The sequence below is a fragment of the Thamnophis elegans genome, chromosome 1, assembly GCF_009769535.1.
Source record: "Thamnophis elegans isolate rThaEle1 chromosome 1, rThaEle1.pri, whole genome shotgun sequence".
NCBI lineage: Eukaryota > Metazoa > Chordata > Lepidosauria > Squamata > Colubridae > Thamnophis > Thamnophis elegans.
Window position 1 is genome coordinate 172795729 of NC_045541.1, and position 9880 is coordinate 172805608.

Below are 9880 nucleotides of genomic sequence, written 5' to 3' on the forward strand. Positions count from 1 at the left end.
CACTGCTGCTCCATGCCTCAGACACCTCCTGGTGGCCAACCAGCCTCTCTGCGCCCTGCTCGGAGTCGGAACCCTGTCCAGGGTCCTCCACCTCTTCCAGAGCCGACTCATAAGGCCCCTCGCTGTCGGAGTCTGTTTGCAGCTCCAACGGCTCCTGCTGGGCCACAACACTAACCTAACATCTGTAGTGATTCCCTTAACAACTGCGACAAGATAGTAAAATGGGGCAAAACTCATTAACAACTGTCTTGCTTAGCAATGGAAGCTTTGGGCTCCATTACGGTTGTAAGTCGAGGACTACCTGTCGTTTTTCCGGCTGGGGAATGGCTTTGTTGTCCCTGAAAGAGGGCTGTATCAATCAGTTAGCAAAGGGTGGATTTCAGCTCCTGGTCGATGGCTGCATCCATGTGGCTTTCTGGACAGCCAGGAGTGTCAAAAAAATCCAAGATGGTGTCTTGCTTTCTAGAATTCATAAGCACCAATCCAGCATGAGCTGAAGCACATATATGGACTCCTGTACCCCACCTTGAACGGGACGTGGTGGCTCAGTGGCTAAGATGCTGAGTTTGTCGATCAGAAAGGTTGGCAATTTGGTGGTGCGAATCCCTAGCACCGCGTAACAGAGTGAGCTCCCGTGACTTGTCCCAGCTTCTGCCAACCTAGCAGTGCGAAAGCACGTAAAAAATGCAAGTAGAAAAATAGGAACCACCTTTGGTGGGATGGTAACAGCGTTCCGTGGGCCTTCGGAATTTAGTCATGCCGGCCACATGACCACGGAGATGCCTTCAGACAGCGCTGGCTCTTCGGCTTAGAAACAGAGATAAGCACCGCCCCCTAGAGTCGGGAACGGCTAGCACTAGAACCTTTCTCTTTACTCTACCTTAACTACTCTCTGGGAAGAAAGCACACGCATACACACATGCATAGAACCAACATGTGACAAGAAGGGAGGAAAAAACTTTTTTCCCTACTGAGAAAAGAGGAAGCAGGAGTTTGAGAAGTTGGTCTCTGCAGGAAAAAACTCTCCCAAGTTTTTTTTCTCTTTAATTTAGCAGACAATGTTTGCCAACTAGCCAAAGTTTTGGAATTGCTGGGCTAGAAATGAATACTTGTGCTTAAGAGCAGGGTTGCATCAGTGGTGGGTTCCGGATTCCGTTCCAACTGATATGGTTGGAACGGCCCTGGCGTCACTCACAGGCATGCGTGTGGCATTCACACACATGCACACGGCACGCACATGTGTTATAGCTGCAAACAAAGCTTCCGCATGCCTCTGCGACACTCCAGATGCTCGGCGGAGCATTGCACAGGTGCTGTATGCGCCATGCGCGTTCACGGAAGCGCCAAAAGCTTTAAAACACGGTAAGGAGCTCAGGCAGGCGGGTGGGCCCTCCGGAGCACCGTACCGGAACGGTACCCGGTGCTCTGAGCAGGCTCCGGTATGCCTGTACCGGGGCATACCGCCTGCAACCCACCACTGGGTTGCATTCACAGTCAGTCCTAGATAGCTCCATCCTCTTCTCTGGTTCTGCCTCCCTTCACAAGCAGAGATTCTCCATATTTTACAGATATCTTCTCAAAAGGGCAAAAAAAGGAAGATTTTATATATGTCCCATCTCCTCCAGCTCCCTTTTAAAAACAGAGAGCCAACGGCGTGGAGAAGATACTGCTTCGAATCCAGCCCTGTTGGATGCTGAAGTCAATTTATCACCCAGTCAGGAGAGAAATGGGAAGGGAGTTTAAAGTGGGGGGGAGACTTCAGGCACAATCTGGAAAAGGGGTGCTTTGGGGGCTGTGCCCAGAGAAGGTCTGGTAGGGAGAGGCGGAGACGGGGGAAGAAAGGGGAAGACACACATTCATCTTCTGCTTTTTGTCTACTATGAAATGAAAATTCGACACTGTCTAGGATGTACGGAGGTTCTCAAGTCCTTCTGATTAGTTCCAGGGACACCAAATCCCATCAGCCCAGCCCCCAGGGACTAAAAGTTGTTAAAAGCACCAGAGAAGTCTAGGAAAAGGCTGTTCTGCCTGTAGGAAAAAAATACATCACTTACATATGTACTTACTTACACACACATACATCTGTCTGTCTGTCTGTTTATATCTTGTATCTTGTCTTTTTATGTAGGCTGAGAGCATATGCACCAAAGACAAATTCCTTGTGTGACCAATCACACTTGGCCAATAAAGAATTGTATTGTACTGTATTGTATTGTATTGTATTGTATTGTATTGTGTTCTATTCTATTCTACTCCATTCTATTCTAGTTCTGTCTGTTTATATCTAGCTATCATATCTCTCCATCTCCCTCCCTCTCCTTCTCCCCTTCTGCCTGTATCTATTTATTTATCCATCTCAGGGACACGGTGGTGGCTCAGTAACTAAGACACTGAGCTTGTAGATCAGAAAGGTCGGCAGTTCAGCAGTTAGAATCCCTAGCCTAGCACCAAGTAGCGGAGTGAGCTCCCGTTACTTGTCCCAGCTTCTGCCAACCTAGCAGTTCAAAAGCACGTACAAATGCAAGTAGAAAAATAGGAACCACCTTTGGTGGGAAGGTAACAGTGTTCCGTGTGCCTTTGGCATTTAGTCATGCTGGCCACATGACCACAGAGATGTCTTTGGATAGTGGTGGCTCTTCGGCTTTGAAACGAAAATAAGCACCACCCCCTAGAGTCGGGAATGACTAGCACATATATGCAAGGGGAACCTTTACATCTATCTATCTATCTATCTATCTATCTATCTATCTATCTATCTATCTATCACCTACCATCTCTATCTATCATCTATCTATTATCTATCTATATCACCTACCTATCATCTCTATCATCTATCTATCTATCTATCTATCTATCTATCTATCTATCTATCTATCTATCTATCTATCTATCTATCTATCTATCTATCTATCTATCTATCCAGTCTATCCTTCCATCCATTATTCTATAATGTCTGTCTGTCTATCTATCTATCTATCTATCTATCTATCTATCTATCTATCTATCTATCTATCTATCTATCTATCTATCATCTATCTATCTATCTATCTATCACCTACCTATCATCTCTATCAATCTATCTCACCTATCATCTCTATCATCTATCTATCTATCTATCTATCTATCTATCTATCTATCTATCTATCTATCTATCTATCTACCTATCACCTACCTATCATCTCTATCATCTATCTACCTATCTACCTATCTACCTACCTACCTACCTATCATCTCTATCACCTACCTATCTATCTATCTATCAATCATCTATCTATCTATCTATCTATCTATCTATCTATCTATCTAATCTAATCTAATCTATCTAAACAAGACATTGGTTCAGGCCTTTTCTTGGCTGCAGTAACTGATTTTCAATGAACTGCTGTTTCTCAAAATTGAGGTTCTATTTAATTTTCATTTACTCGATCAGACAGGACTAGGAAGAGAAACAGGTTCAAACCTTGTTCGTGCTTGAATAAAACACCACCAGGAGATCCCTGAGAAGTTACAAAGAAAATCTGAAAAAGAACCTAGGAAACTATTTCTGTCCTGTTGCCGTGGAATCTGCCGGAATGTCCTTAAGGCTGAGAAGTTTTGATGGAGTCAAGGTGCCCTATCCTTAACTTTTTAATTTGGTTTTCATGGCTAACAGGCCTTGTTCTGTAGCTGTGTGACACAATTCTTTTTTAAAAAAAAGCTATTATCAGCACACTTTTTTTGCAAATGTGTAAATTAATCATTTGATTTTTAAAAAAATCCTTTTTATTAGTCCCAGATCTATTATTGGCCAGCTTTCTTTACTGAAATATGAGAAGAACATGGAGCTAGCTATTGTACTGTTGACGGCTACTTCAGCTTCAACCGTAATAATACATGGACAAACCATAGATACAAACTCAAAGTAAACTGCAGAAAGTATGACTTCAGCAACAGAGGAGTCAATGCCTGGAAAGCTCTACCTGACTCCATTGTTACATCCTCTAACCCCCAAAACTTTAACCTTAAACTGTCTACTGTGGGCCTCGGCCCATTCTTAAGACGTCCGTAAAGGGGGCATGCATAAGCGCACCAGTGTGCCTAATGTCCCTGTCCTACTGTCCCCATTTATAGCAATAGCAGTTAGACTTATATACCGCTTCATAGGGCTTTCAGCCCTCTCTAAGCGGTTTACAGAGTCAGCATATCGCCCCCACAGTCTGGGTCCTCATTTCACCCACCTCGGAAGGATGGAAGGCTGAGTCAACCTTGAGCCGGTGAGATTACAACCGCTGAACTGCAGATAACAGTCAGCTGTAGTGGCCTTCAGTACTGCACCCTAACCACTGTGCCACCTCGGCTCCCTTTAATTTATTTATATTCATTTCTTATGTATATATGTATACCTGCTTCTGTGGTGAGTTCTGGATCCCATTCCAACCAATATGGTTGGAACGGGCCTGGCGGCATCCACATGGACGTGCGCAGTGTGCGCGCATACAAGCGCAGTGCGCGTATGCCTCGTACCTGCCAGCGATACCTCTGCAAGCCTCCGCGACACTCCAGTTGCTCGGCGGAGCATAGCGCAGGTGCTGTACGCACCATACTCGTGCGCAGAAGCGCCGAAGGCTTTAAAGGACAGGTAAGGAGCTCGGGCAGGCGGGTGGGCCCTCCGGAGCACCGTACCAGAACGGTACCCATTGCTCTAGGCAGGCTCCGGTTCGCCCGTACCAGGGCGTACCACCTGCAACCCACCACTGACCTGCTTATACTTATATGTTTACATGTTATATTCATACTTATACTTGTTTTCTCATACATGCTTGACAAACCTAAATAATTAAATAGTACATTTACCTACCTCAATTCTCAACCTATAGTTGTCCACTTTCTAGACTAGAAACTTTGTTGTATACCATTCCTGATATTAAATTATGTGGATAATATAAGTATATATATACAGTTCTAAGCTGCATAAACAGAAGGGTAGAATCAAGATCACGTGAAGTGTTAATACACTTTTATAAGGCCTTGGTAAGGCCACACTTGGAATACTGCATTCAGTTTTGGTCACCCCGATGTAGAAAAGATGTGGAGACTCCAGAAAGAGTGCAGAGAAGAGCAACAAAGATGATTAGGGGACTGGAGGATAAAACATATGAAGAACGGTTGCAGGAACTGGGTAAGTCTAGTTTAATAGAAAGAAGGACTAGGGGAGACATGATAGCAATCTTCCAACATCTCAGGGGTTGCCACAAAGAAGAGGGAGTCAAACTATTTTCCAAGGCACCTGAGGGTAGAACAAGAAGCAATGGGTGGAAACTAATCAACTGCAATGGGCTCTACATGGGGTTGCCCTTGAAGTGCATCCGGCGACTGCAGTTAGTCCAGAATGCAGCCGCGCGAGTGATAGTGGGCGCACCGCGGTTCGCCCACGTTACACCTATCCTCCGCGAGCTGCACTGGCTACCTGTCGGTCTCCGGGTGCGCTTCAGGGTACTGATGACCACCTTTAAAGCACTCCATGGTAGTGGATCTGGGTACTTGAGAGACCGCCTTCTGCCGATTACCTCCCTCCGACCGATTAGATCGCACAGACTGGGCCTCCTCCGAATCCCATCCGCCAGTCAATGTCGACTGGCGACTACACGGAGGAGAGCCTTTTCTGTTGCAGCTCCGACCCTGTGGAACGATCTCCCCGTCGAGATCCGCACCCTCACCACCATCCAGACCTTTCGCGCAGCCCTCAAGACCTGGCTCTCCCATCAGGCCTGGGGATAGGTTCCCAATTTACCCGCCCGAGTGTTGACTGTTGAATGAAAGTTGTGTTTTATTATTTTTCTTTTGTTCACATTTTGTTTGTTTTTTGATATTGCACCCCCTTCCCCGTGATTGTAAGCCGCCCTGAGTCCCCTCAGGGAAAAGGGCGGCCTATAAATCTTAATAAATGACTAAAAAAAATGACTAATCAAGGAGAGAAGCAACCTAGAACTGAGGAGAAATTGCCTGACAATTAGAACAATTAATCAGTGGAACAGCTTGCCTCCAGAAGTTGTGAATGCCCCAACACTGCAAGTCTTTAAGAAGATGTTGGATAGCCATTTGTCTGAAACGGTATAGGGTTCCCTGCCTAGGCAGCGGGTTGGACTAGAAGGCCTCCAAGGTCCCTTCCAACTCTGCCATTGTATTGTATTGTATATTAAACCCATCAGCAATTTCATTTTAGTTCCTTTCAAGAGATCTACAGTTTTTGCACATCTAACATTATCACAGTCAAATTCCTTGGAGGTGGGCATGTATTTACGGAATCATTTTTCCTCTCCCCTTCTCATATTTTTAAGGCGCACACAACTGCTATCTATTTCTCAGCAAAAAGATTAAAGCTCCATCTAGTGCTGAAGATTGGCAAGGACCTCCCATTACTGGTATCCATGGCAACCTTGCATCGCTCTCTCTCCCTATCACTTCAAACCAAGGATATCCCAGCCAGAGGCTGACTCATTTGGACACAACTCTACAGCTTGTCAAAATGCCACAAGAGAGTTGGTGGACAACTGAGAATGGAAGAGAAAGAATTGGAAATATTAGGGGGGAGTCTTTTTTTTTAAAGGCCATCTGCGCTAGCAGCTATTATCAACACATTTTTTGTAAATGTATAAATTAAGTACGTGTCTTATTTGTCTATCATGGCTTTGTCCATCATTTATAACATTTGATGCTGCAGGGAACTGCAAATTCATTTTATAAAAATGACAGGAACTGGGCATTTCAACAAATTAATCAGTCATGGAGTTATATTCACCCAAAGCAGATCTTGTTGATGTAAATATCTTCTAAAATAAACAAACATGTGTCTTGCTTACTGTAAGTCATGTGTCAGAAGGTCTGGTAGTTCCCTTTCTGATTGTCACATTTTATTAAAAGGGATTTGCTTTGGTGAATTATAACTCTCGTTATCAGATAGTTTATTAAAGTGGATGCCTTGTGATACAATGGATTTATTGGTGCTCTGAGTGAGAACTCTGGATAGATCTGTTTGATGATCCATTTGTCCATTTTCCTGACTGTCTATATTATTTTCAGGAGCCTTCTCCAACACAAAAGTTAAAAACATCAATATTTTTCCTGTCCTACATACTTCTTTAAAGTCTAAATCTTGCTTCCATGGAGAGTCACAGGGAGGACCATAGATTGTGCGATTCCTATCTACATATACCCCAATCAAGAAACTGTCAAAGAGCCATCAGTAAACAGCCCAACCAAAGAATCTCTAAGACCACTCCCCACCCACGTAACACCTATCCTCCGCGAGCTGCACTGGCTGCCTATTGGTCTCCGGATACACTTCAAGGCGCTAGTCGTCACTTATAAAGCCCTTCATGGTATTGGACCTGGGTACTTGGCCTGCTGCCAATTACCTCCACCAGACCGATCAGATCGCACAGAGCAGGCCTCCTCCGAATCCCATCCGCCGGCCAGTGTCGACTGGCAACTACCCGGAGGAGAGCCTTCTCTGTGGCTGCTCCGACCCTCTGGAACGAACTCCCCGTGGAGATTCGCACCCTCACCACCCTCCAGGCCTTCCGCATAGCCCTCAAAACCTGGCTGTTCTGACAGGCCTGGGGCTAAAGAATCGTTGCCCCTATCTCGAGTGGTATGATTGTTGTGCTTTTAATTATGTATTGTTTTTGTGTTGTTGTTAACTGTCTGTATCCCCCTTCCCTTGAGTTGTGAGCCGCCCTGAGTCCCTTCAGGGAAAAGGGCGGCATACAAATGAAATAAAACTCAAACTCAAACATCCATGCAGACAGGCAAGACACCAGAATATAAGGTGACAGTGTGGGAAGTTATCGTCCAGCCCTCTCCCAGAAAGGTGAAGTGTCCTGGGAAGTGTTGAGGGGGCAGAGTGTTTCTCTGGATGTGAAAAGAGACATGTTTTGAAGGACAGAATGGTTGCCTCTGGCTTTCTGCCCATCCCAAGTTGATGGGCCATTGAGATGGCCAGGCTAGCCCACTTTACATGATAAAGACCTCCTCACTGCAGCTGTAGGGGGAAGGGATATTACTCAACTCTCCACATGGCATCTGATAACTCATCTATACCTGGACTCATCACAGCCTAGAGAGTAGCCCCCTGCATGGCACCATGGGAGTCTGACAACCAGTCAGAATACATTTCTTACACAGGAACAGGAAACAAAGAGGTGGGACTAAACAGGGTATAAAAAGCCTAGCAAGCCCCTTCCTCAGCCCTTCTCTCTTCTTCTCCACCTACATTGAAACATGTGATCACCTTTTCTGTACAGGGCTCAAGCCATGTGGCCCTGTCCAACAATAAACCATCTTTCCAAGCAGCCTCCATGTCTCCAATGTCTTTTTTCCCACTTGGAGCTGAACCCAGAAGGACATTTCTTTCAACAATACTAAGCAGCACTCCTTACTAGCACTGATTATGTTACCTAGTTAGGGTAATGAAAAGTCTGCAAGACAACAACCAAACTCAGAGAGCACCAAGGACCCCTCATTTCAATCCTGAGCTACAAATATTCTGCTTCATTGATTCCTGCTTTTATAGGGAAAGACATTGTAGGAAGTTATCACCCAGCCCTCTCCCAGAAAAATGAAATATCCTAGGAAATATTGAAAAGGCAGAATATTTCTCTGGATGTGAAAAGGAAGAAACATGTTTTAAAAGACAGAATAGCTCCCTGTAGCTTCCTGCCCATCCCCACTTTGTCAATGGGCCATTAAGAAGGCCAAGCTAGTCTACTTTACATAATAAAGAGTTCTTCCTTTCAGCTTCAGGGGGGATGGGATTATGGCATGATAATATTGGCCCTTTACTCATGGCATCTGAGAACTCAGCCAAACCTGGATTCAAAACACAGCCTAGAGAGTTGCCCCTGCATGGGCCCATGAGAGTCTGACAACCAATCAGAATACAAGCTCAAGATCAAAGGCCAGAGGGCATAAAACCAGGGCCTCAGCATCTCAGTCCTTCCCTTCTTTTTTTCTCCACCAACATTAAAGCATATGATCACCTTTTCTGTTCAGGACTCAAGCCATGTGGTCCTGTCCACCATTAAACCATCTTTCCAAGCAGCCTCCATGTCTCCAGTGTCTTTTCCCCCACTTGGAGCCAAACCCAGAAGGACATTTCTTTCATCAACACATCACAGGATCTTCCCAGGATCTTCATCGCTGCCCTATCAATAGCTTATCTGCTACATATTCTTTTGAGTATTGTTCCATCATTGTTGGTGATTGATCCTGAAAGGCAGAAACTATTCACCACTCTGATATCTTCATTGTCATTCTGAGGCTGGTTGTTTTACCCGTTGTCATTCACTTGGTCTTCTTTTACAATTAATTTTAATCCCATTGTTTCATTGGTTCCTCGATTTGCATTAGTAGAACTTCCAGTTATCAGCATAGTAAAATCAGCATAATTCAGGTTATTGATATTTCTTCCCCCCAGGTCTCAATTTATCTTTCCCCCTTCCCCAGCTGCCTTCAATATATATTCAGTTTATTTATTTAGCACATGGCATAAAATGCATTAATAGTAGCAGTAAAGATATATGGAAATAATGCATAATAATACAATGCACGTAAGATTGAGACTCATTAGCTGACCTAGAGTTACCCTGTTTCATTATGTTCCATTCACACTCTGGCTTTCTGAACAAATCCATATCATTTATGTAAATGCATACGCATATATTCACATTTCAATATTAATTCTCCCCACGCTAGTGCCCAACGCATAAATAACTTTTCCCTACAAGATTATATGGGAGAGATGAAGAAAAGAATAGTTGCTGCTATATAAACATAAGAGATTTTGCAGGAAAAAAACCCCAAGCATTTTGTAATATTGCTGTACGGTACACAAATCTTGCAC